Below are 27,704 nucleotides of genomic sequence, written 5' to 3'. Positions count from 1 at the left end.
AACCGCTCCCGACTTTACTGGGCGATACAGGAAGGGCCACTCACTAAACTTGCTCCTTTCCGTCCGTTCTCAGGGCCTGCCCGGCAGGACGACTGAGCAAGCCCTTGGAAAACTAGAGAGATGAGAGCGGTGAGTCGCGCTGGTCACGTTGGACACCTGCGCGATAGGAGATTCTGGAGCCGGAGGAACAGCCGAATGGCCTTCGCCCGCCCTGCCCCTCGCCTGCTTCAGGAGCTTCCGAAAACTCCCCGGTGGGCGACCCAGCCCGAGCCGCCTGGGGGCTCAAGGGAAGGTGAACGCCCAGTGGGCTCCCGCGATGGTTCTTCCCGTTCTTTGCGCCGCCTTCACCCAGTGAAGGAGCCTGTGCCCACCCTGCCCAGTCGCTTTCGGGGCTGCTGAGGAGCTTCCGCTGCCATCTGCGGATCCTGTGTTCCGCACGGGGGCTCCACCAGGGCAGGGATGGTGGTGAGGATCGCTCGTGGGTCCCCTCGCGGGGAGCAGGGTCTGGCACTCGCCAGGGCGCACGACTAGGACTTCTCGAATGAATTCATCGTCGCCTTTAGCTTTCAGTCCTTTGAAGAACCCTGAGAGTGGAAATCAAGAGATTTTTTTCCATGGGGAGGTTCTTTTTACAAAGCGTTGATGTCTGGGCACCCCGCAGGGCGGGCAACTGGCAGGGCCTCCGGCGCATCTTCTTCGCGGTGGAACCGCGGGGGCTCAGCTGGGCAGTGGTCGGGCCGTGGGGCGGCAGGGCGAGAGCAGGGGAAGGGAAAAGCAAAAGCTGGGAAAGAAGCCGGGGAGCGGTGGACCAGACATCCAGACCTCCTGAAAGGCTCGTGCAGAGGCACCGGCGGGATCTTCTGGAAGTGAGAATTGTTTTTGTTTATTGTAGTAGAATCGGGAAATGGAGAGAGAGCCTGAAAAAGCCCCAAACTCGAGGACCTACTGCTCCCCGAGAGTAACATCTTCCAGAAGAACTAGACAGAAAACTAGGCATCTGGGAACCCTGAAATCCCTGGAGTAGAAGCATCATCATGACCCTCTGTGTTCCTTTTGGCAAAGGACTTGCTTCCATTGTTTGTTCAATTATCTGTTTGTTAAATAAATACAACTCTTTTCATATATCTTTAAAATTACCTTGGTCATATTATTTTATGATTACAAATAATGCTGCAGTCATCATTCTACAAGCACGCTTCTCATTGGCCAGTGGTGTGGAGGCCTGGAGAGTAGTTGTTCCAGCACAGTGTTTACATAGCTTTTATTTCATTCCGTTTTCTCTCCTTTGTTGCTTTATTAGGTATAACCCTTTTCTTATTTCAGAGGCTGCTTTAGGGTTTCTGGGATACGTCTTTAATTTATCGTGGTCTGCTTTCAAGTGTCATTTTACCTGCCTTTCTGGCCTTTATCCTAGTGTTACGTATTTTTACTTTATACAGTATAAGCTTTCTGATTCATTATTATTACTTTTACTTTTAGGCGATCCTCCTGCCTCAGCCTCCTGAGTAGCTGGGACTACAGGTGCCCGACACTACGCGCAGCTAATTTTTTGTGTGTGTTTTTAATAGAGACGGGGTTTCACCGTGTTAGCCAGGATGGTCTCGATCTCCTGACCTCGTGATCCGCCCGTCTCCGCCTCCCAAAGTGCTGGGATTACAGGCATGAGCCACCGCGCCCGGCCTAGGTCAAAATTTTTTTTAAAGATTTAAATTGTCGGCCCGGCGTGGCCTCCCAAAGTGCTGGGATTACAGGCGTGAGCCACTGGATCCGCGGAAGCATTGTCATTTAAAATATCATCTTTCTTTCCTATGTTTGTAAATATGGCATAAAGCCGGTGTCTTGTGCTGCTTATACAATTTTCAGAATGTGTATTTAAATTTAAAATATTAAATTTTACTAAAAAGCTAAAAATAATAATCATGAATGTCCTAGATTCATCTTAAGTTCCAACAGTCCACTTAAAATGTGCCCAACCTGAGGGTCAAACCTACCTGCTGATGTGTAATTTGTGTTTGTGAGACATTCTCAACAGCATTTACTTTCCCCAGCCTAGTGATTTTCCTCACATCTGAATGTCTTCAGTGCAAAAGGAAACATTTTTCTTTGCAAAAATACTTTAAAATATTCTTCCTTCAAGTAAGTGCATTAAAAACAAATTTCCCAGTTGCATCCCTGAAATGCATCGAAAGCGCGGGAGAGACAATCAAGTGCTTCAGGATCAAGAGCTAAACAGGGGAGGACAAAGGTGGCTTCTTCACTAGGAGTCAAGCCAAAGTCAACTGATTTGGTCTCCAATGGAGACCGGAACTCGGTTCACCTGCGTCGTGAGGAGGCGCTCCAGCGGAGGCGGGACTTTCTCTTCATGGTGCCTTCAGATAGGAAATCTCCTAGGATTTCCTTCTTTCCCTTTGATCTACTTCCAACTGTCCCTTTCTACTTCTTCAAGACGTTTTTGGGATCCCTACTGCGAAGGGCCTAAGGGGCCGGTGCCCTTCCCTACCGGTCCCTCCCTGACTGGGTGTCTTCGGAGCCCAAGCTCACCCGGAACATTACTGCCCGCTTGAGACAGCGAGAGGACCAAGGAGGGCGGCGGGTGTGCTGGGAACCACAGAGTCACCGCGCACCTGCGCCTCGTGGGCTCCTAACAAATTGAATAAATGCCCCCTGAAGCTTCTCTGCAGGTCAGAGGGAAGGGGAGGGTCGCTGCCCACCCGGCGGGAGAAGCTTCAAGAAGCGTCGGGAGGACCTGGCCCTGCCCCTGGGCCTTGAAGACAGGCCTGGCCAGGCTGATTTTGACGGGTAGGCCCCCCAAAAATGTTCAAGGGCGGCCCAAACCCCGACCCCGAGATTAAGGCTCTGAAATGTCTGACGGGTTTGAGAATCCTCAGTCGAATCGATCCCGCCTGTATGTATCAGGAGACTCCTTTGCCAAAATTCAGAGACCAAGAAAGAGAAAGATTGGGCAGATCAAAGTCTGTAATTAACCAAACAGGAAACATAATTTTTCTGACACATTGGATGTGTGCTGTGAGAAAAAGACTAACCTCAAGGAGAATCTGTTTTTCTGGCTTGAGTGTAGGGAAGAATGGAGTTGCCACCAACAATGGTGCGTTGAAACGGCAGGTGCATCAGGCTGTAGATGTGAAGGAATTAAAAATATTTTACCCCAAAATACATTTCTTTGACATATTTTGAGATGTCTGTTCAGAAAGCCAGCTGCAGAAGTAGCCCTGCAAAGTTGTCTTTTGGTGGGGAGATTTGCATCTGTAGGGAATCTGCATTGACACAGCCAAGTCTTTCCTTGCCCAGATTTAGGGAAGATTAACCGAGAGTCTGACACCTGTATACGTCTGAAAGAATCTTTGAGGGTTTATTCTCTCTGAGAGCTGCTACCGGTAAGGTTTCATTTACATATTACATATCAACAAAAACAGAATACACTTCTTCTCGAGTATACATAGGACATTCTATAGGATAGAGCATATGCTAGCCCTTAAAATAAACCTGAATAAACTAAAAGGACTAAAATCATATAGTTTCTGATACAACTCACAAACTAATACTATCACAGAGTCTAGTTTCAGGTTACCATGTAGGATATGCAGTTTGTTGGTCTCCTCCCTTCTGTTTGTCATGAGTGTGGAGGTGACCATCGTTACACATGTGTAGGCCAGCCAGGAGCCCAGGAAAGATCAGGCAGCTGAAGGGAAAGGACAGATATTCCATAAGAGTCTCCCTATCTCAGTCTCACAAAACCGAAGAATTGATACATAGGAAGTGAAGAGGAATATCAAGGGATCACTTCTCTTCTGCCTATGTATGCCTGTCTTTAAAACTTCAGTTTCTCTCCAACTAAACCCCTTTGCACAGGAATGCTGTCGATCACCACCAACCAGCACAGACTCATGACATTGATTTTCACTATGCTCTGTCTGAGAATATATCCTCAGGCCAATGACTTTGGCTCAGTGCAAATCATTAGTGTTCCATAAAAACTGCTTCAAACATAGAGTAACATTTTATAAATCATTCCAAATTGGGTGGCCCGTACGTGTATTTAAAGAGACATACCTAAGTTATTTCAGTGATTGTGACAAATTGGAAAGAAAACCTGTGGAGTTAGAATGAAAATCGTAAGTGACAAGGACAAAATATGTATGTAGAGATTATAACATAAAGCAACCCACACATAGAAGAGGAGAGTGGGGTTAGGAGTTATGAATATCAAACTTGTCCTCAAGTTAAGTGAAAAGCCAACATGGGGCAGGTGTGGTGGCTTACACCTGTAATTCCAATATTTTGGGAGGCCAAAGTGTGAGAATAACTTGGGCCCAGGAGTTTGAGACCAGCCTGGGCAACATAGTGAGACTCCATCTACACACACACACAGACACACACACACACACAATAGCTGAGTGTGGTGACATGTGCCTGTAGTCCTGGCTATTCAGGAGGCTGACGCAGGAGGATCCCTTGAGCCTGGGAGTTTGAGGCTACAGTGAGCTCTGATCACGCCATCGCACTCCAGGTTGAGCAGCAGAGCTAGACCCTGTCTAAAAAGAAACAAACAAACAAAAACTAATGTGCCTTCCCAGTGGGGGAAAAGATGCCAGTATAACATTGGTTTACAGCAAGAAGTATATTAAGACATTGACCAAAATCCTTTTATTATTTATTTTGTTTTTATTCTTTGAGACAGGGTCTCACTTGGTCATCCAGAATGGAGTGCAGTGGCATGATCTTAGTTCACTGCAGCAACAAACTCCTAGACCCAAGTGACCCTCCCATCTCCCAAGTGATCCTCCCGAGTAGCTGGGATTACAGGCGTGTGCCTCCATGCCCAGCTAATTTTCATATTTTTCGTAGAGACAGGGTTTCACCATGTTGGCTGGGCTGGTCTTGAACTCCTAGCCTCAGGTGACCCGCCCACCTTGGACTCCCAAAGTGCTGGGATTACAAGCATGAGCCACTGCACCCAGCCTAGCTTCTTTAATACAAGGAAAATACTTATATTTGTTTCAATGTCCTTGTCTACAACTCTGTCATCTGTGTCCTTTCTAATGTTTTTTAATCCTCATCTGACGTGTCCTTACTACGTCAGTTTAAGTAGATTGATTTTTTTCCCCTGTCTCAGCATGGATTATAGTTTTTCTGTCTCTGCATTCTTAACATTATTTGATTTGGTGTTAGACATTGCAAATTGTAACTTATTGAGTGCTGGATTTTTTGCATTTTGTGTTAAAATTCTTTTAGCTTTGTTTTGGTATACAATAAAGTTACTTAAAAACATTTGCATCTTTTCAAGCTGGATTTTTAATTTTTTTAGGCAACATAAGAGCAGCTATTAGTCAATGGCTATCTTTTTCATACTATTAAAGACGTGAGCCACCGCGCCCAGCCTTTCTGAAATATTCTTGATAATTATAGTTCTTGAACAGTTTTCCCAAGCTGTTCTAGCCATCCCAGGAATGTTGGCAGGCTTGTCCTTATGTTTGAAGGTGCAATTGTAATGGTTCCTGGGTTTGAAGCTCCAGTCTCCATCTCCCCTCAGGTGCTTGCTTTCCCATAAGGTTCCGTCTGACTATGAGAATATCAGGGGATTTCTATAGAGACAAGACTTTGATCTTGGCAACCTTTTGGAAATAGCCAGGGTTCTCAATCTTTGTGCAGAACTAAAGTATTTTTAAGATCTTCGTTAGTTTAGTCTCAATGTTGTAATTCAATCTATACAAACAGCAAGGCTATCTGCTGGAGAAAAGGCTGAATCTAACAGCAATGCCACCAGCATGCTCTTTTCCCAGAAGAACTCCACGCTGGCCATTGGAGCTTCTCCAGGTATATAAGAGCCTTTGGGTTGGTAGCATCACTGATGTGTGTGTAGATTAAAACCTTGACCTATATCTCCTGTCTCTTCCTTGAATGTTTGACTTTGGGGGCAAAAGTTTGGATTATTAGGGGACTATATGCCTTACATACTCTTCTAGGCAATAGGAGGACACTATATTAATTCATTCACTGAGCTTTCATGTAATATAAACCATATTAGGCTTGTCATTTTGTCAGTGATGGGTATAAGTATGTGGCTTTTATTACTCATGCCATCCTCTGACAAATGCATCCTTATTTCTCTTTCGAATTTCACCATAAGGTGCAGAAGAAGGTCTTTCCCATCCGTAAAGGATGTTCAGGGCCGGGCACGATGGCTCACACCTGTAATCCCAGCACACTGGGGCCTAGGTAGGTGGATCACTTGAGGTCAGGAGTTCGAGACCAGCCTGGCCAACATGGGGAAACCCTGTCTCTACTAAAAATGCAAAAATTAGCCTAGCATGGTGGTGCATGCCTGTAGTCTCAGCTACTAAGGAGGCTGAGGCATGAGAATCCTTTGAACCTGGGAGACGGAGGTTGCAGTGAGCCAAGATGGTGCCTCTGCACTCCAGCCTGGGTGACAGAATGATGCTCTGTCAAACAACAACAACAAAAGACGTGCAGGAGAGATATTTTATAGAGAGGAAGATACTCCCTAGTACCTATAAGTCAGCTCAAGGAGGTGCTCCCACCTTTCCTAATGCTAGAAAAGCCCTACTCAGAGACCTTCTGAGTTTCCCCGCCTCCTGTCAACCTGCCTTATACTTCCCATATCTTCATGTGGGAGGCATCCCTGTGGAGTTTGCTCAGCACTTGGCCCTGCTTTGTTTGAAACTGTAAGAGCTCTTAAAGTTGCCTCATGTTCCCCGATGAGAAGATGAAGTTGGTAAAAGAATGGTGAAAGGCACGATCTTGATGAGAGGCCCCTGACTACCGCTTTAGTGACTGACATTCTTCATTTCCCATCTCATTCCATGTCTGTTGAAGCCCTGTGGCCTTCCCTTGAGGTGCTACAAATTGAACTGCAGCCTGTTATTGGGAAAGTAAGTCTCTTCCCAGTAAAGGAAGAAGGCACTCAACAAGAAGTAAAAATCTGTGGGAAAACATATGGTTCCCCATAGTGCAACTAAAGGAATGGGTGAATCTCCTAGCTTTTAGCTGGTCATCTATCCTCATTACAGTACAGGAGTGGGAAGACAGTGACTGCAAGAACTAGATCAGAACTGAGAAGGTGGTTCTCATATCCAATAACTCAATATTTTTACCCACCATGTCAAGAGTTACCCAAGGCTCTTTTGCAGAGATGGTAAGGTGTCCGTTAGAAGCTTTGGGGACCTTGGGCCCTGTCAGTCCTCTGTTCTCCTAGCCAACAGGGGTCCAGGGAGCTCAGAATCCCTTTGGAGCCTGAGGCAGTCTTTCCTGCAGTGGCCCTCTTGCTGACAGAAGGCACACTGATTCCGGGCCAGGGGCTGACGCGCTGGCTTTTGTCTGGGCATCCCAAAGCCACTCTTGCAACACTTTCCCACGATGGGTAGCTCAAAAGCAGTAAGAAGCTGAAAGCAGCTGCTACCAATTGCACTTTTTGGCTATTTCTTTGAGTTTTCTCCTCTTCCTCTGCCCTGTCCCTATTGTTGTAAACTCCAAAGGCCACGTTTAAAGTTGGCTGCTGGAGCTTGGGGCCCTATTCCTGCCTTTTGTAACTTCCTCCTTATGTCAAGGGTAGATTGAGTAATAAAATGCATGCCCAGAAGAGCCCGCCCTTCTGGGCTGTCTAGGTCGACGTTAGTATATTTCCTGAGTGCCTCAACCAAGCAGCCCTAAAACAGAACGGGAGTTTCATCCTTCCACTGAGTTACTTCTCTATCCTTGTCATAATTAACTGGCTTAATCACACACCTTTTCATACTTTCTATTAAACAAGTTAGCATGTGATTTCTACATTCAAGTTCTTGGGAACCCTTCTGATAATCCCACTGAGGGTCTCTATGTGGAAGTGCATCTCCTCCTACATAAATGGCATGGCCTTGGATATGAGCAGCTACTCTATCTGTACAGTCACCGGCCAGTACCCAGAATCCTTTGCGTCTCCTCTATAGTACAGCAAGTGGACAATAATATTTGAAAGTTGTGCCAAGTTAAATCAAAGGACACGATCAACCTAACAAACTGCTCTATAAACTTCCTTGGAGCCTTCAAAAACCAGCCAAATTTCTCCTTGAATAAAGCCAATTTGGACATCGGAAATGGCACATATACTGTGATTGTTTCCCTATCTCTGCTAGCTACCTCCCACAGTGGACACAGATTCGATTTCAGGGGCTGATGCCACTCCTGGTGGTAGTGGTTGGGCTTACTTCCCTTGAGCAGTGGGGGATATAGGTTGGAGCTAGCTGAATAAAAGGGAGGGGTTCCTGATGACATTGGGGTGGAATCCTGCCCTGGAGAACTGGCAGGACTCCTCTCAGAACTGGGGGACTGAGAAGACCCTGGGGAGGGCATGGGTGTTCCAGGGGGTTCCACTAGGAAGGGAGCATCGCGGATATCCCATGCAGTTTCTTGGTGCGTGACATGAGCCAGACACATCCTGCAGTTGGAAGTAACATGAGCCAGACACATCCTGCAGTTGACTCTTAAATCGGATTCCTGGTAGGGGCCCATAAAAGCCTGTACATAAGGAAATTCTCCCCACTTTCCTTCCTTTTTACTGAATAAGTCCAATTGTAAAATAGTATTAAAATGTAAAGAACCAGTTTCAGGCCAAATTTCTTGTTTTCCCAAGAAAATGTGTTTCCTTTTCTTTGAGCCATCTAATTTGAGTTTGCTCCAATTGCTTTAAAGACACCCTAGTGAGGAGTCCTTTGGGATGCTTGCCATTGTCCCCACATCTAACAAGGATCTCTTCTACACCCAGGTTTTCTAAGTCTAGCAAAACTTCAGTTACTTTTCCTTTCAAATTCCCACCTCCTGCAGAGAAGATGTAAGTACAGGTAGCAAAGTGTTATGAAAGTAACACTCCTGTGTAGCACGGAGCACTCAGGGCTCCGTCGCTCAAAACCCACCAGCTCCTGAAGCTTCTGGGAGCCAGAGAGAGTCAGCCATGAGAATCCCACACACGGGCACTCAGTTCCTGGAAACCCTGCATAAGATGCGGGATCCCGAAGCCAGACTGGGGGTCCCTAGGGTCCTGGCTTTGGGTTAGGCGTGGAACCATAAATGAGGGTTCAGTCTGTCTGCCTGTGTTTCCTGGCGTCTTTTTCACTCAAATTTTGAAAAGCAGTCACATTTCTTATATTGGAAACTCTAGTAGTTAAAAACAGCAGACGTTAACATTTTCAGGAATACGTCTTGTGCCGGGAACTGGGAGGGTTTGTGTCATGTAGTGAGTACATGTTCGCTTCACGTGTCAAAGGTCCCCGGTTTGAAATCGGGCAGCAACACCTTGGCTTTTCTGAAGGTTGGAAAGACGTAGATGATTCTAAAGAAACATGAAAGGAATGCCATTACTAATCAACAAATCTGCTCCCAGCAAACCACACCTTGGTCCTGCTAGTCAGAGTGGTGAGGAGGGAAGGGCACATTTGTCAGCGGGCCATCATTTCAGCAAGGGAGGTTGAGGGTGACACAACAATGTAGAGTTTTAGATCAGGAAATCTCACAACGTTCTCTTCATTCTCTTCTAACGCCTGAATTTCTCCACGGGCTGACAGTGAATAAGTGATTACCTCTCTGAAAGCTCAGGAGTTATTTCCTAGGGGTGCTGCTTGGCTGCCCTCCCTCTCAGAGCACAGCTGTGGAACAGGTTGATTTGCCTGAGAAAACCAATCTGAAGCTGCATCTGGACCTCAAGCCAAGGGTGTGGAGTGTATATTCCATATTCATACCAAGTAAGAATAGATAGAGTGGTTTTTTTTTGTTTTTTTTTTGAGATGCAATCTTGCTGTTGCCCAGGCTGGAGTGCAGTGGTACCATCTCGGCTCACTGCAACCTCCACCTCCCACGTTCAAGTGATTCTCCTGCCTCAGCCTCCCGAGTAGCTGGGATTACAGGTGTGCACCAACACGCTCAGCTAATTTTTGTATTTTTAGGAGAGATGGGAGTTTCACCATGTTATTCAGGCTGGTCTTGAACTCTATACCTCAGGTGATCCACCCACTTCAGCCTCAGAAAGCACTGGGATTACAAGCGTGAGCCACTGTGCCCCATATAAGTAATATTTTTTGGCCGGGCTGTGCAGCTCACGCCTGTATCCCAGCATTTTGGGAGATGCAGGTGGGCGGATCATTTGAGGTCAAGAGTTTGAGACCAGCCAGGCCAACATGGTGAAACACTGTCTCTACTAAAAATACAAAAATTAGCCAGGCATGGTGGTGTGTGCCTGTAATCCCAGCTACTCCAGAGGCTGAGGCAGGAGAATCACTGGAGGGAGAGGTTGTGGTGAGCTGAGATCACGCCACTGCACTCCAGCCTGGGTGACACAGCCAGACTCTGTCTCAAATATTTTTATATTAACAATGCATACCTTTCCCTACCCCCAAATAATATTTCTCAGAAAACTGTAATTGCCCAACCCACCCTCCAGAGGCTTCAGGAACCAACAGTTTTAACAGACACAATTCCTGATGTGTGGTGTACAGGTCCCGGAAGGCTCTCACCCACTTTCTCACCCTTTTCTCCGGCTTTTGCCTTCTATTCTCCTTGACAGGTTTGGGGTCACTGCATCCAGGGCTTGCTTTGCCTTCTATTCTCTGGAGGGAGCGCTTAGGCACTTGGGCGCCAGAGTGCTGCTTGGAACCACTGAGTGGCCAGCACTGCTGTAGCTGCCGGCCAAGGCATCTGAATCCTCAGGGACCTGCCCTTGACCCAGGTCAAAGGTCCAAGGGCTCTCCTTTCAGCTTTCTACCAGCCCACTTCAGATATACATGTCTTCCTGGAGGTTCAGGTTCTGCCCAAGGCCCAGCACAAATGTCATAGATCAACCGTGACTTTATGATTTTTTTTGCCAGGACTTCATGGATCCACCAGGAATACAGACTAATGTAAAATTATTACTATTTCTAAAGATTATAAACCCATAGAAACACACCGGAACTTACCTCCCACTCTGGAAGGTGAGTGGAGTGGGCTGGAGGGGTTGTTGCTGCACTTCAGGCCAAGCACTAATTCCTCCATTATCGCAACCCTGCCCCCAAGGCAGACACGTTGATGAGGAGACAATGTATTACCATCTTTTATTCCAAAAACGCCAATGGGACTGGGTACGGTGGCTCATGCCTGTAATCCCAGAACTTTGGGAGGCGGAGGTGGGTGGATCGCCTGAGGTCAGTAGTTCAAGACCAGCCTGGCCAACATGGTGAACCCCTGTGTCTACTAAAAATACAACAATTAGCTGGGCGTGGTGGCGGATGCCTGTAATCCCAGCTACTGGGGAGGCTGAGGCAGGAGAATTGCTTGAACCTGGGAGGCGGGGGTTGCAGTGAGCTGAGGTTGCAGTGAGCAGAGATCACACCACTGCACTTCAGCCTGAGCGATAGAGTGAGACTCCTCTAAAAAAAAAAAAAAAGCCAATGGGATTTTTCTTTCCCACATTTGCTCAGCTCACTGCGGCCCTGCTCCTGGCTGCTGAATCTCTATGTAGACAAGACTCACCAAGTGAGTAATAAAGACTCCAGCAGATGCAACAAATGAGGTTATGTTGACAGTGAGAAACCAAACCAAACCAAACCAAAACAAACCAAACTACATACTTTGGCCGGAAACTGAACCTAGGGAAGAGGAAGAAATTCCACCTGAATCACTAATGCTGCTAGTTTAAAAAATTCTGCTTAGCTTACGATACATTCACTACTTCTAGATCTGATTTTGTTCACCATTCGCATTAGGCCTAGGGTTCATTTTCCAGACTCTGTTACAGACATGCAAATCAACTGGTTCAAATGGAATGCAATGGCCCAACTGTTTTCAGTTACACTGAACCCTCTCATTTTTCTGGAGTTCGATCTGGGATGGAAGGGAATGACAGCCTGGTGCACAATTGTTTCCAGGCTAGGCACAATGAAAAGGATCGGTGGCAGACTCTGTGAATTGCGGAAGTGAATCTAAGTGTCCAGGGAGAGCAAGACAGAGTTCATAGGACAAAGATACAGTGAGAAGAAAGCTGAGCAGAGAGAGAATAGGGGCATATGTACAGGTTCTGCCACCAGAGTATTCTGCAGAGCACTAGTTAGTGCATGATTGTGAAAAGAGTAGCTGACTAGTGCCAGGGAAAGAACCACCTAAGAAAATCATGGAACTGTGTCTGGTACTCACACGGTGCAGAAAACAGTATCCGCTCGCACCAGCCAGACTGGAATTATTCCTAATTCTTAATGCTTTCGTAATGGGATATAATCAGCCTGGGACTGAGCACTACTTCTGAACCACGTAAAAGTTCATAAAAGCAGATCCAAAAGATTCAACTGTTTACAGGTCACTTAAGTGCACCCCAGAAAAAATTCAAGACAATTTGTAGGAATTATAAAATATAACTTCCTGGTGGCACGCAAGAAGCTAGTATGCAAGAAGGTAAATTTCACAATGTCCAGTGTCCAATTAAAGAATACCAAGTATGCAAAGAGCCAGGAAACGATGACCCATAAAGAGGGGATATAATCAGTTAATCAAAATTGAACCAGACCTAACATGATGTTAGAATTAACAGAGAGGACAGCCAGGCGCGGTGGCTCACGCCTGTAATCTCAGCACTTTGGGAGGCTGAGGCAGGCGGATCACCTGAGGTCAGGAGTTCGAGACCAGCCTGGTCAGCATGGTGAAACCCTTTCTCCAGTAAAAACACAAAAATTAGCCAGGCATGGTGGTGCATGCCTGTAATCCCAGCTACTCAGGAGGCAGAGGCAGGAGAATTGCTTGAGCTGGGGAGGCAGATGTTGCGGTGAGCTGAGATCGCAGCATTGCACTCCAGCCTGGGCAACAATAGCGAGACTCTGTTCTGAAAAAAAAAAAAAAAAAAAAAAAAAAAAAGAACACAGAGGACTTTAAAATAATTATTATGACAATATTGTATGGGTCCAAAAAATTAAGCAGAGATATCGAACATATAAAAATGGCCAGAATCAAACTTTAGAGATTAAAAACTATAACATCTGAGATAATAAATTGACTGGATGCAATTAATAGCAGATTAGACACTGCAGAAAAGAAGATTAAGAAACACAAAGCCATGAATTATTGAAACATTTAAAATACAACTCATCAACTCATGGAAACAATTTTTTTTTTTTAATTGAGACAGAGTGTTGCTCTGTCGCCCAGGCTGGAGTGCAGTGGCGCGATCTCGGCTCACTGCAAGCCTTGCCTCCAGGGTTCACGCCATTCTCCTGCCTCAGCCTCCGAAGTAGCTAAGACTACAGGCGCCTGCCACCATGCCCAGCTAATGTTTTGTATTTTTAGTAGAGACGGGGTTTCACTGTGTTAGTTAGGATGGTCTCAATCTCCTGACCTCATGATCCACCCCACTCGGCCTCCCAAAGTGTTGGGATTACAGGCGTGAGCCACTGCGCCCGGCAAACAATTTTTTTTTTAAATGAACACAGCATCAGTGAATGATAGTGCAAGTTTAAGAAATCTAATAGGCAAGTTAAAGGAGTCCTCCAGACAGAAGGAAACTGACACGGGAAGAAAATCTGGATGAAAAAAAAAAAAAAACAACACTAGAAATGACATCTACATAGGCAAATATATAATTTTAACATCTGACTGTTTAGCCGGGCGTGGTGGCTCATGCCTGTAATCCCACCACTTTGGGAGGCTGAGGCGGGCGGGGATCACTTCAGGTCAGGAGTTCGAGACCAGCCTAGCCAATATGGTGAACCCCCTTCTCTACTAAAAGTACAAAAATTAGTCGGATGTGCTGGCCCACGCCTGTAATCTTGGCTACTCAGGAGTCTGAGTCAGGAGAATCGCTTGAACCCGGGAAGCAGAGGTTGCAGTGAGCCAAGATTGTGCCCCTGCACTCCAGCCTGTCTGATAGAGCAAGACGCATCTTACAAACAACAAACAAACAAACAAACAAAAAAACAAAAACACATCTGACTCTAAACAAAAGTAATAAAGATGGATTGGAAGGTTTATAACACGTGTAAAGTAAAATGCATGACAACAGCATAAAGGCAGGGAGAGGAGTAATGTGAAGCGGTATGGTGCCACTTGAAGGAGACTGTGATGGGTTAATTTTTGTGGAAAGGAAGGCAGAATATTTGAAGTTTCTCTCTTCATATACTTTCAGGTTCCAATACATACAACCTAGTTTGTTCTGAAGGGATCTTATTTTCTAGGAGGCTCGGAGGGGAACCTTCTGCTTTGTGTCCTCATGGGATGCACAAGACACAAGGGAACAGTCTTTCACTTTTAAATACGGTGCAAGGCCTGAGGAGAAACACCTGCAATTTATTATTTTTTAATGAGATGGGATTCTCACTGGTCTTGAATTTCTGAGTTCAAGCGAGGCTTCCCCTAAATCGGCCTCTCAAAGTGTTGGGATTAACAAGCGTGAGCCACCGCGCCTGGCCACAATTACCAACATTTAAAATCACGTCCCTGGGTGGGCTCGAACCACCAACCTTTCGGTTAACAGCCGAACGCGCTCACCGATTGCGCCACAGAGACAACCTCATTTGGGTGATTTCATCTCAACACACATTGAGCAATCACTGAACTTTAAGTGTTGCCCTTGGCTCTCTGCAGGAAAAGTGTGCAGGCAATAAAGCTTCAGAAAACCGGAGAGGCTGAGTCGACTCATTGTGTTGTTGCACGTTAGAAACGCGCGCATTGCATCCCTCTGAAGCCAGAAGGGCAGCCGAATGGCCTTCACCCTGCGTTGACCCTCGCCTCCTTCAGAAGCCAGTACCTCTGAAAATACCTGGATCAGCGACCCGAGCCTGAGCCTGGTAGGGCGCAGGGGAAGCTGAAGGCCCCGACGGCTCTCTTAATAGCTCTTTCTGTTTTTGTTTTTGTTTTTGTTTTGTTTTTTTGCGCCGCCTTCAGGCAATCATCTGCTCCGCTTGCTCTCCCCTCACTCAACTCGGCTTCAATAGATGGGGTCGGTGGGGCTGGAGCGAGAAAGAGGCAGGGGAGTCAAAAGGAAAAAAGTGAAAAGGAGGAGGGAGAAGCAGGGGAGACCAGGACGAGACAATGGGACAGCCCAAGATGCCCGGGCACAGGGGACAGGCTGGATGCAGAGAAGATGAGACATGTATCAGAATGGAGAAGGGGAAACGGGGAGAACACTGAGAAAATCACAAGAACCTGTAGCTGCCCAAGAATAAAGAAGTAAAAATCGCATAATGTTTTTACATTAAAAAAAAAAAAAATCGGGGAACCAGGCACGGTGGCTCACGCCTGTAATCCCAGAACTTTGGGAGGCCGAAGTGGGTGGATCACTCACTTCAAGTCAGGAGTTCGAGACCAGCCGGGCCAATATGGTGAAAGACCGTCTCTACGAAAAATACAAAAATTAGCTGGGCGTGGTGGCACATGCTTGTAGTGCCAGCTACTCTGGAGGCTGAGGCAGGACAATCGCTTGAACCTGAGAGGCGGAGCCAAGATGGCGCCACTGTCCTCCAGCGTGGGCGACAAAGCGAAATTCTCTCTCTCAAAAAAAATATGTAAATAAATAAAAGAGGGGTGGGGAAGCAAAATGACGAGCAGTAAGTGTGGGGCGCACTGGGATTCTATAGTGGTTTAATACTCTGCGTTGTACCTGCAGCAACCTCTGTTCCAGTCCGAATCCTGCTACAGTCACTCTATCTTGGACCCACTGGGGCGAACCCACGTGTCTTCTGGTTTGCTTTTAATTCCTGCACCAGCTGGGCCTTTATCTGCAGCCAGAGAGCCAGAAAGCCAGAAAGCAGGGTTTACCGCTGGCCCCACAGCGCCATACTGTCTGGGGAAAAGAAGGAAACCCAATAGTACACAAACAACGGCCCAAAGAGGAACCTTCCGAGGTGCCCTATGCCTCACCGTTTAGCAGAAAATATCAAGCAACTCTCAACCTAGCTGGTCTGTAGCTTCCACGAATAAAATAATGTATTGCAGTCTTTCTGGTTGAGATATTTCAAATATTTGGTGGAGCTTTTAATGAGCGAGAGAGACTCGAGTGTGGAAGAAAAAAATGACGGGGTGTGAGGATGAGGCGACTTTAGGACAGAAAAAAAAAAAAAAAAAAAAGACAAGGAAGCCACGTAAACGTTTTAGGGTGGGCGTGAGGCGATGTCAGTCTTGAATTCCGTTATGTTAGGTAAAGAGCGCCGCCCTCTTCTAGCACAAACACCGTTTCCCACATTGAGGAAATCACAGGATCAGCAACTCTAGAGCGCGATGAAGAAGCTTCACTCTGGGACAACCCCCTTCGTGACCACGGTCTCTCCCCCGCCAGGTAAGTGGGAATTAGCCCATGCCCTGCTGGGACAGCACAGCCCCCTCACCCGGGCCGGACGCTCAGGGTCACCACCCTCCCCACTGCCGCCCCTCGCCATTCTTCCAAACCACTCTCCGCCCAGGATTCCACCGACAGATTCCACCGACAGATTCCACACGACAACCCAGGCCGCCTTTCAGCAGCGGCTCCCGCCCCGCAGCCACCGCGCCCTCTCACCCGCGCGGTTCTACCCGCCGCCTCTGCCCAGTCTGTGCACTTCACCTCCCTGGCTCCCGCTCCCCCCTGAGCTTACAGTGGACGCGGGGTTCTCCGAACCCCTCTTGCGAGCACTGAATGGAAAAGGGGGAGCGTGCGCAAGTTCTTGGTAGAGTGTAGACATTGTGGGATTTGACTGTTTTACCGTTGCTTCGACGTCCTAGTGCTGATTTCTACACCTGCCTTCTGCTTAGGGCACCGGCAACAGTTTTCCATTTGTGCCTACTCCACCTGCTGTCGTTGTTGGGTCAGCGAACATCGCCTCCCTCTACCGCTCAATCATAAAACCGGACCGCCCTCGAGGACCTCACCCGCCGCTCACCCGCCTCCCAACTTCGCGGGCATCGCCTCCGGTCGCCTCTTCTGAAGGCCTAACGAGCACGTTAGCTGCGAATGAAGGTGAGGAGGCTCTGCTGACTGGCCGGTGCCCGTGTCCAGGGCTTGCACAAACGCCAGACTTGGCTTGGCCTCTCTCTTAGTTATTCGCAGTCCAGGCCAAGAAAGTGGGCTTATTGGGTGCAGCTCCATGGGGGCTGGCATCTCTGCACGGCTGTGTACACTTCAGAGAGACGCTCAGTCGCTCTCTTTAGTGCAGATGACGGACACGGAGATAAATAGGGGTGGTGTGCCCTGAGAGGTGGTCTACCAGGACTTGCGCTTCTTCGCCCGGGTTTGCCCCTCGCTGCGGAAAGGGCTCTGCATCCAGCCTTTGGAGGTGAGAGTGTAGTAAAGTAACATTTCTGTGGGAGGGCGGCCAGTGCAAAACAATTCCCTGACGGGGACTCGAACCGGGGTCGCGGCGGTGAAAGCGCCGAATCCTAGCCACTAGACCACCAGGGACATACGGAAAGCTCCTTGCTCGCTCTTCTTTGCTCTGAAGCCACAGTTTCCCTGTGCTTTGGGAGGACTTGGGCCTTGTGAGGGTCGCTCTTTGCTTCTGGAGTCGTATCACAAGGCTCTTCCCTCCCTGCTTTCTTCAAAACAGAGAGCCTGCAGGCGACACACCGAGGGCTCCGCGAGGGTCACCAAGGCTAGGAGTCCCAAGTCCTGCAGCGAGTTGCAGCGACCCGGCCGCAGCTCACCACTGAACTAGAGATGCGCCTTTGCGAGGAGGCAGTAAATGACCAGACGGTCGCGGGTCGCCAGGTCCGGAGCCGCGCACCAGATTGCCAGGAGGCGGTGGGAGCCGGGAGGCGCCGGGGGTAAGACGGGGGCACCCTCTGTATCGTAAAGGACCCAGAACCCGGCACCCTCAACATCATAAGGAACCCGACGGATGCGGAAACCGAGACGGGCTGGATGGGAAAGTCTTTCCAGGAAGGCTCCGGGGCCCTCAGCTGGTCTCCGACCTTCCGCTGTAACCTGTGACACCTGCCATTTTCCAATCTTCGGCGAAGGCAAAGTCACCCTTGCGTTTGCTCCAGACAAAACTTCCAGAGTTCCCTCTGACGCTGGAGTTTTATCCTCAGATCCGAGATCCAACTGGTCACCCATTCGTGAGTTCCCATCGGCCAAGTGCGTGGGCATTGATCTACACGCGAGTTTCTCCTCCTCTGCCGAATGGCTACTTCGGGGCGGGGGAGGGGCCCTCCCGCGGTGGATTGTAAGGTGTTTAGCAGCATCCGTCCCTTGGCTGACTAGCTACATGCCGGGGGTTAACATTGTTCCTCCCCGCTTCCCCCAGTCTTGGCCTAGTGTCCCAGCGAGGATGGGAGAGGCGTGTAAGGACGAAGTTGCCTCCTCTTGAGAACCATTGCTGCGGGTTGCCGTGCTCTCTGAACTTGTGCAGAGTGAAGGCTCAGGGCTCCATCCAGCTCGAGACACCCTCGCTCCCCGGCACAGTCGGACCTTAGGATCGGAGGCTTTTAACATCTCCAAATCATGAGATTGGAAACCTTTAGGTCTTTTCTTCCGTTCTGTCCTCCAAATCCGCCACTTCCGAGCCTGTTGACCAGGGCCAGCCAGGCAGAGGGCTGGGTTCGCTCAACGAGGCTCCTCTCGCCCGTCTTGAAGCTTCAGGCCTCTTTCGGTTGCAGAGAAATTTTATGGGCCACTTCCTTCGGCATCCCCGGGGGCAGGTGCGCGGTGCGCGGGGAAGAACAGGGTTTGACTGCGGTTCTTGAGCTCCGGCGCCGAACCTCCACCGCGGTGCGCGCGCTCTTCCAGGCTCCTGTTGGTCCCACTCGCCAGGAGTTAGGTCTTGGGTCATCCTGAGCTCCCGAGACGCCCAGGCGCGGAAGGACACGTAGGGGAAACCGACTGTTCACTTCGGTTCTTTCCCTTTTCTGACGGGAAAGAGAGGCGGTGTCCTGTCCTGTCCTGTTGGGTAGGCGGAAGAGAGATCACAGGGAGGACAAGAAAAATCCTGTGTGGTTTCAGGATCTAAAGTTACCACGAAGTCGACCTAACCTCCTCGGGAGGTCCTCCGGGTCCTCCCGTGGCTGGCGAAGGTGAATCGAGTTTCTGTCTCCAGTTTGCCAAGGCGGACAAAGTCGACACAATGGGCCTGTCCACTATCTTCTTTCATATGCACAAAAAGTCAGCTCTTCCTGTTTCTAACTGGCAACATCCCGCCTGATGACCAGCTTAGCAAATTAGAGACCCTCCATGGGATTCCATCTCTGTGTTAGTTCGGCCTTCTATAACAATGTACCGTACGCTGGGTGACTAATTCACAACAGAAATTTATTTCTCACAGTTCTGGAGGTTGGTCCGACATCAAGGTGATAATATGGTAGGGTTATGGTGAGGGACTTTTTTTCTGGTTGTAGACTGCCACCTTCTCATTGTATCCTCAGGGGGCAGAAAGAGGGCGAGAGAGCTCCCCGGGGTCCCTTTTATATAAGGACATTAGTCCCATATATTGGATTAAATCCACACTAATTAGTCCCACTAATGGGATTAAATCCACACTCTGCGCTGAGTGTTGTGGATTTTTTGTGTGTTCATTCTCCCAGCAGACAACTGGAGATGTATTGTTCCCAGAGGGTACAATAGAGAATCTTCCATCACAAGTCAGCAACCAGCATATGTGAGTGAGAGCATGTGTCTGACTCCGAAATGAGAGTGTATTAGTCTGTTTTCACGCTGCTGACAAATCATACCAAAGTCTGGGAAGAAAAAGAGCTTTAATTGGACTTACATTTCCACATGGCTGGGGAGGCCTCAGAATCATGGCGGGAGGCAAAAGGCACTTCTTACATGGCAGCAGCAAGAGAAAATGAGGAAGCAGCAAGAACAAAAACCCCTGATAAACCCATCAAATAGTGAGACTTATTCACTACCAGGAGAATAGCACCAGAGAGACCCACCCCTATGATTCAATTACCTCCTCCTAGGTCCCTCCCACAACACATGGGAATTCTGGGAGATGCAATTCAAGTGGAGATTTGGATGAGGGCACAGCCACACTATATCAGAAAGGGATGAAGTGACAGCATATCCTGGTGTGTGTGATGGTTTTATGAGTTATTACCTATTTCAAAATGTATTGCAATGTGGGAAAAAGAACAAGGACTTGTACTATCAGACTTTAAGGCTTCCTATAAGCTATTATAGACAAGGCATCAGGAGTGACAAATAGATAAACAGACTGAGGTAAGAGACCTGAAACTGATCCACAGCTAGACGGTCAATAATGGGTCTTCAATAAAAGCAGTTCAATAGAGGAAAATAAATCATTTCAATTAATAGACTTTCATATGGAGGTGGGGGAGGCCAACAATGTTATTCTCCCTCACACTACACATAAAAGTAATTTGAGGTGCATTATACACCAAAACTTCAAAGGTAAACATATAAAGCTTTTCAAAGATTAGCCTACCAACAAGTAAGACACAGAAAAGACAGATATAAAAGAAAGACATGATCAACTGGACTTCATCAACATTAGCCATACTTTCTCATTAAAAGATACCACGAAGAAAGTGAGAAGGCAAGCCAGCCACAGACAGAGAGAAAATGGTCACAAAATATATCTGACCTCCACACCCTGTACTTATAATTATAGTGGTCTGATACACTGCACCCAGTTTCTGCTGGAGTATTTTCTGGGTGTCCCTAATGAGTAAGAGAGCCAGGCGCGGTGGCTCAAGCCTGTAATCCCAGCACTTTGGGAGGCCGAGATGGGCGGATCACGAGGTCAGGAGATCGAGACCATCCTGGCTAACATGGTGAAACCCCGTCTCTACTAAAAAATACAAAAAACGAGCCGGGCAAGGTGGCAGGCGCCTATAGTCCTAGCTACTTGGGAGGCTGAGGCAGGAGAATGGCGTAAACGCGGGAGGCGGAGCTTGCAGTGAGCCAAGATCTGGCCACTGCACTCCAGCCTGGGCAACAGAGCAAGACTCCATCTCAAAAAAAAAAAAAAATGAGTAAGAGAGAGTCCCATGGGATATTCCTACAGTTCCCAGATGCACAGTGGGAAAGACCCCATGTTGATCAACCCCAGGGGCCTGAAAACCCAGGTCTTCAAGGAGAGTGGAGGATACCTGGACCCTGCCCAGACCGCTGGATGGGCTGTGCCAAGAGACCCAGCAAGGGAAGGGATTTCCTCCTGCCTCAGGTTCTCTGTTGTTCTGTGTTTAGACGACCTGAACCCAACTCCCTCCCTAAGCACTGCAGATGGGGCTTTTCCAAGGGCTGGGGATGTTGCTGTCCTAAGGACAGCTGAGCAAGGGGGTTGAGGAGGAGATTGGGTGGTGGAGGAGAGGAAACCGGGTAAGATGCGTGAAGCAGTCAGTTATACCAGGCCCAGAGAGGACCCGCTGGGACATAAGAGCCTGCATGTGAAGCCAGGCCTTGGGCCACCTTGTTCCTCAAAGGAGTGCCTACGTCCATGAGGTCTTCAAAGGGACTATGGAGAGGCCTTCAGCCCACATCTCTGAATGCTTTTCCACCACAGCATGCCCTGTGGCCTTTATCCTGCTGGTGTGGAACAGTCAGACCCCTGCAGGGCTGCAGAGCCTCTGTACCGGGCGGCATCCCAGCCTGAGTGCCAGAGCTCAGTGGGCAGGCCCCCAAGCAAGTAGAGAGGAGGCCACCTTTTGGACAGAATGTGTGGGACGAGAGCGACAGCTCATCCATTCAGGTTCCTCACAAAATGAGAGTCAGGAAGATCAGGGCGCAGACCTGATTTTCCACTCAGGGCTGAAAGCAGACAACCCAAGGGAGAGCAGCACCTGGGCCAATGAGGTAGAAGGCAGAAGACTACAGGTACTCCTGCCCTCAACCTCAGCCCCTCCCACCCACATCCTCCACGCCCCCTGACCACCTTCCTCAGAAGTGTAATAGGAATCCAGATTCCCCCTGGCCTGGTTGCTGCGGGAGGTACAGTGGCCTGATGGAGCCTGAGGCAGGTGTGGCAAGGTGTGGATTGTCTAACTGGAGGTTGGGAGTCCCGGGTGCAGAAGGAGAAGCTTGGAGTGCAGGATTTGGTGGTATGTGTGTGGCAGTAGGCAAAAGAAAGAGACAACTAAGACACTTGAAATACCTTGAGAATTCAAATTTAGAAAATTCCCGGGGAAGTATGCATGCAGGCATTCATGAGATCCAGAAAACAGCTGCTGCATAACTGCATGTTGCAAGCAAGCCCTAAATTGCTGATTTTTAAACAGCCTGATGCGTTCACAAAGACAATTTATCAATCGTCTTAAGAGCAGAGGTGCACTAAAGCCACTGTGCCCTGCAGCCCAGGATCCCAGTAAGTTCTTTAAGGACCATTTATGGAAGATTTTTGGAGTTGTCCTTGGTAACCCCCAAGAATGTTTTGATTAGGAGTAGAATTTTAGATGTCATCAATTTAAAAATTAAAACTAAAACTCTGGAACTCATAGAGAAAATTAAGAGAATACATTCACTATCCTGAGTAGAAAGATTTCTTAGAGAACATAAGAGGCTTTAAAAATAAAGGAAAAAAATGGCAACATTTCATCAAATTAAATGCTTTGAGAAGTAAAATTAAAATCCGAAGCCACCCAACCAACTGGACAGACCCCTTCTTGGCCAGGGAGACCCCAGGGAAGTCTTGAATACTGAGTTCCTGGCCTGTATTGGGAAGCTCAGACCCCTGTCCTTATACTCTCTCCCTTTGGTTTAGACACAACTGACCAGCATTCTTGTTAAAATAGAGGTCATAAGACTCACAGAACAGACTCCTTACAGTAGTAAGATACCACATTATAAACAAGAGCTAAGGCCATGCCAGGCAAGGTTAAGTCATGCACCCCTCAGTTTAAAGAATAAACTATGTTCTAATTGCCACAGGTGTTTTTTTTCTTCCTTTCTTTTTCTCTACCTAAACAAGCACAGGCCTTCAGATAAGCAATGCTGAAGCACTTGCAGCTCAGCCATTACCATAAACTGACTGAGCCCTCCCAACACAAGCCATCACTACAGCTTTAATTGGACAAGACACTGATTTCAGTAACTTTCTCTTGGTAAGAGACCACTGGCTGTGGACTGGTTCTGGACAGTGCACAGAGGCTGTGCTCTTGATTGCCTTTGTGTCCCTGTTTCACCTTTTGAAGCACAGGACCTTATTATAATGTACTTAAATGTTGTCTCCACCCCAAAGTGAACAGGGGTTGCATGTAACAGTCATGTTTACTCAGCATGCATGCATGTTGATGGAGTCTGGCTGTGTCGCCCAGGCTGGAGTGTAGTAGCGTGACCTTGGCTCACTGAACCTCTGCCTCCTGGGTTCAAGCGATTCTCCTGTTTCAACCTCCCAAGTAGCTGAAATAGCAGGTGCATGCCACCACGTTCGGCTAATTTTTGTATTTTTAGTAAAGACGGGATTACTGCATGTTAGGCAGGCTGGTCTTGAACTCTTGACCTCAAGAGATCCATTCGCTTCGGCCTCACGAAGTGTTGTGATTACAGGCGTGAGCCACCGTGCTCGGCCAAATTTCAGGCCAACACCTGTTGACACACATTACCACACACACACACACACGGAATCCCTCACGGAACACCCATGGGCCCACAAAACACGCGGAGGCCACAGTGGCTAACGATGGTAGCAAATTCAGCTAACGGTATCTGGCGTACAGCCCTAAGGGTCCACTGTCCACTTTTGCGGAAGGACCAGTCGCCACCGGTCCCCTCATCTCCACGCAGATTCTTCCCCGCACAACTCCCCTTTCTTTGTGCCACTGATGCCTCTTGGACCTCTGAGGTGACTGCCCCGCCCGCAGCTTCTCTCCTTCCAGGAGCTTCTCCATAGTGGCTCAGTGGTAAGCCCCAGTCCAGCACGCGATGGAACCTAATGGTTCTTTGTGTTCGCAGGGATCTTCATAGGGTATAGATGAAAGTAACAGGTACCAATATCAAAACTGCAATGACTCACCAGAAACCGTTTGTGCTTTTCTCAGTTGCTAAGTGGTTCATTTGAGTCCAACAGACTCTTGCACTGGCCGGGAATTGAACCCGGGTCTCCCGCGTGGGAGGCGAGAATTCTACCACTGAACCACCAGTGCGTCTCTTTGGCTCCTAACTGGAGGATAAATGAAAAGAGTAACCACAAAGACTTAGCAACTGTTCCAAGCGGCTTTTTCTAGAGTCGACTAAAAGCTAATAAAGAGGCCGGGCGCGGTGGCTCTAAGCCTGTAATCCCAGCACTTTGGGAGGCCGAGACGGGCGGATCACTAGGTCAGGAGATCGAGACCATCCTGGCTAACACAGTGAAACCCCGTCTCTACTAAAAATACAAAAACTTAGCCGGGCGAGGTGGCAGGCGGTATCTGGCGTACAGCCCTAAGGGTCCACTGTCCACTTTTGCGGAAGGACCAGTCGCCACCGGTCCTAATAAAAAGCTAATAAAGACATCCAAACCAAATGTTTTTGTAGGAAACTTTTACTAGACAAAGTTATAAATATCAAAGTAGTTCATCTGTCAGATCAAACTCTTCACTCTGAACAAGGTCTTTCTACATGCATTACAAACCCCTACAATCAAACATCAGAAATTCATTCATGTTTCTTTCTTCTCATCCTAAATCTTCAATTGTCAACCTCAAACTGCTGCCTTACAGGTTCTGAGAAGGTAACCTAACTGGTAGTTTAGGGAAGTAAAGTTCGAATCCAGGGAGGAAATAAGAAGCAGAAGCAGAATTAGAAGAAAGACGAAATAGGCCGGGCGCGGTGGCTCAAGCCTGTAATCCCAGCACTTAGGGAGGCCGAGACGGGCGGATCACGAGGTCAGGAGATCGAGACCGTCCTGGATAACACGGTGAAACCCCGTCTCTACTAAAAAATACAAAAAACTAGCCGGGCGAGGTGGTGGGCGCCTGTAGTCCCAGCTACTCGGGAGGCTGAGGCAGGAGAATGGCGTGAACCCGGGAGGCGGAGCTTGCAGTGAGCTGAGATCCGGCCACTGCACTCCAGCCTGGGCTACAGAGCGAGACTCCGTCTCAAAAAAAAAAAAAAAAAAAAAAAAAAAAAAGAAGAAAGATGAAATAAAAGGACAGAATCAAAGTAGAGATAATGAAGAAACAAAGCTTGGTCCACTGAGTTAGTCTTTTGTCGCTGGTTTTTTTGGCAACAGAGTAATGATCGGTCTCATCATCATTATACTATTATTTATCTGCTTGAAGATATATAAAGCATTGGAAGGAAAAGTGACATAAAAAGATTAATAATGCTTGCAGTCAATGTTTCATTGTTCGGGAGAATCCAATTTCCTAAGTCAGTATGCTTTGATGTATTAGCTGTGTAAGGAGTAGACTAGTTTAAGGAAATATTGACGGTACAAATATTAACATATTAGTCTTTTGAGGAAGTTCAAATAGTAGACAGATTTCTTTCCTCAATTTTCCCTGGAGACATTAAACTGAAGAGAAAAATCCAGCATTTTCCCCATGTGTTGGGTCTGGGAGTCATTATGACTTTTTCAAAGACAGGAGCTGTGACATGGAATCATCCTTCTTCTCTAGCTGAGACGCCAAGGTAGGTCCAGGCTGAGTCATAAACTTTAGCCCAACAAGGAAATCACCCTTCACATTGACCTTGCCGAGCTTTGGCTGTTCTCTGTTCTTTGCCCAACACCCAAGACACAGACCAGCTCTGGCCAACAAACCTTAACATATTATTTATATCAACCAGAGCTACATTTATTCCCAAATCTCCTTCTAAAATACAAACCTGTACTTCCTACTCTCAACTTCTACATTTACAAAGGCCTCATATGCATCTCAGAGTCACAGATGCTAAAACTCAACACACCAGTCAGTTCTCTGTCAAAAAACTGACAAAAAACTGGACTCCCAGTCAGGCACACTGGCTCATGCCTGTAATACTAGCACTTTGGGAGGTCAAGGCGAACGGATCACGAGATCAGGAGATTGAGACCATCATGACTAACACGGTGAAACCTCATCTCTACTAAAACTACAACAACAAAAAAAAAATTAGCTGAGTGTGGTGGCACCCGCCTGTAGTCCCAGCTACTTGGGAGGCTGAGGCAGGAGAATAGCTTGAACTCAGGAGGTAGAGGTTGCAGTGAGCTGAGATCATACCATTGCACTCCAGCCTGGACAAAAGAGCAAGACTCCATCTCAAAATAAACAAACAGACAAACAAAAACAAACAAACAACAACAACAAAAAAACCTGGACTCCCTACAGCCAGTGGAGTATGCACCATTCACTTGCCACACTGTATGCTGAGTGACCCTTCCACACCTTCAATCTGCACATAACTTCAGCCTGAAACCATGTAATGTCCCTTTATTTCTTCAGTACAATGATTAATACCTTATTTCTGTACTCTGCTTCCCTCTATGCTCATCATTCTGATAGCTCTTGCCAATACTCAAATCCAGGAGCAGCAAACCACTTGACATGTCACAAACTTTTCACAGGTTCACGCCAGTGGATTCCCCAGTGAACCAGCTCTCTTAACTCAGGCTTCCATAACAAAATACCACAGACTGGATGGCTTAAACACGAGGAATTTCTTTCTCATAGTTTGAGAGGCTGAGAAGTCCATGACCAAACTGCCAGCCGATTCAGTTCCCCGGTGAGGGCTCTCTCCCTGGCTTGCAGACTGCTACCTTCTCCTTCTGTGCTCACGTGGTGGAGAGAGAGAGAGAGAGCACTTTGGTTGTTCATCTATTTCTTATCATGACACTGATCTCATCATGGAGATCCCATGGTCATGACCTCATCTAAACCTGATTACCTCCCAAAGGCCCTACCTCCAAAATACCTTCACATTGGGGGTTAAGGCTTCAACATATAATTTGAAGGGGACACAAACATCCATTCCATTACACTAGCACCTGCCTTTGCAATCCAGCCTCTGGGCCAGGCTTAGCAGTGGAGAGCCCAAGGCTTCAATTGACAGGATTTTTATGCTGTCAGGCTCTGGCTCCTTGGCCCTGGAAGCTTCTAGAAGCAGTAGGGTGATACATCTTTTAGCAACTATAAAGGTGTAAAACACACGGTGGGTAAGAGTGCCCTATTAAGTATTTTGGTGATGCCCCCATTAGTGTGCTTGGCTCAACCTATTAATAGGAAGTAGTGATTGGCATCCACCTCAGTACCACCCCCTGAAGTCATCCTGTCAGTTTCCATTCCATTCTCCTACCCTTGGCTTGCTCGTTCAATAGTCTTAAGTGATGTACTCCTGGGGCTCTCCTTTTTCCTTCAGAGATATCTTGTGATTTCTTTGATTCTCTCCACCTTTACAGGTTAATAAGTCTAATTTTAAAAAAATGTGTAGATGGATGTTGGGAAGCTGTGGGGAGAACCCTTGGGCTTTTTGCCTGGGTAAAGTGCAGATTCCTGAGGATTCTGGGCCTTGGTCTCCGGCTGCACTAGTGCTGGCCACTTAGCTGTTCTCAGCAGCGTCACCTGGCGCAATGGTGCTGAATCGCACTGCGGAGAGGCCAGAAGGCAAAGTGAGAGCCGGTGGCTATGGCCTGGAACCCATTTAGGCAAAATTGAGGGCGCGCGGGGACAAAGCAATAGAGAAGGGTGGGCAATACAGGATCTGTACACCACGTATTAGGAATTGTATTTATTAAATTGTTGATTACCTAAGACTCTGGAGAGTAGTTTGAACATTTAACCGGTTTTCTGAGGATTATTTGGGGAAGAGGTGTGCATTCAAATGTATATACATAATTCGTGTGATTTCAGAATATTGA

The 27,704-nt window shown here is 47.7% G+C and overlaps 2 non-coding genes and 3 pseudogenes across 2 annotated transcripts; 1 reads left to right on the top strand and 4 right to left on the bottom strand.

The window, feature by feature from the left end:
- Positions 1–69: 69 nt before the first annotated feature.
- Positions 70–11,037, bottom strand: LOC126929641 (uncharacterized; annotated as a pseudogene).
- Positions 11,038–14,455: 3,418 nt separating this feature from the next.
- Positions 14,456–14,529, bottom strand: TRNAN-GUU (transfer RNA asparagine (anticodon GUU)). The gene has a single exon. It is a non-coding gene; the product is annotated as a tRNA-Asn (tRNA).
- A 2,668-nt stretch (positions 14,530–17,197) lies between these two features.
- On the bottom strand, positions 17,198–18,063 carry LOC126929037 (uncharacterized; annotated as a pseudogene).
- Positions 18,064–21,392: 3,329 nt separating this feature from the next.
- Positions 21,393–21,897, top strand: LOC126956359 (FAM231A/C-like protein; annotated as a pseudogene).
- A 2,065-nt stretch (positions 21,898–23,962) lies between these two features.
- Positions 23,963–24,033, bottom strand: TRNAG-CCC (transfer RNA glycine (anticodon CCC)). The gene has a single exon. It is a non-coding gene; the product is annotated as a tRNA-Gly (tRNA).
- Between the last annotated feature and the right edge of the window lie 3,671 nt (positions 24,034–27,704).

Source organism: Macaca thibetana, chromosome 1, assembly GCF_024542745.1.
Source record: "Macaca thibetana thibetana isolate TM-01 chromosome 1, ASM2454274v1, whole genome shotgun sequence".
In the NCBI taxonomy this organism is placed as follows: Eukaryota; Metazoa; Chordata; class Mammalia; order Primates; family Cercopithecidae; genus Macaca; species Macaca thibetana.
This window is presented reverse-complemented; position numbering and strand designations above follow the sequence as displayed.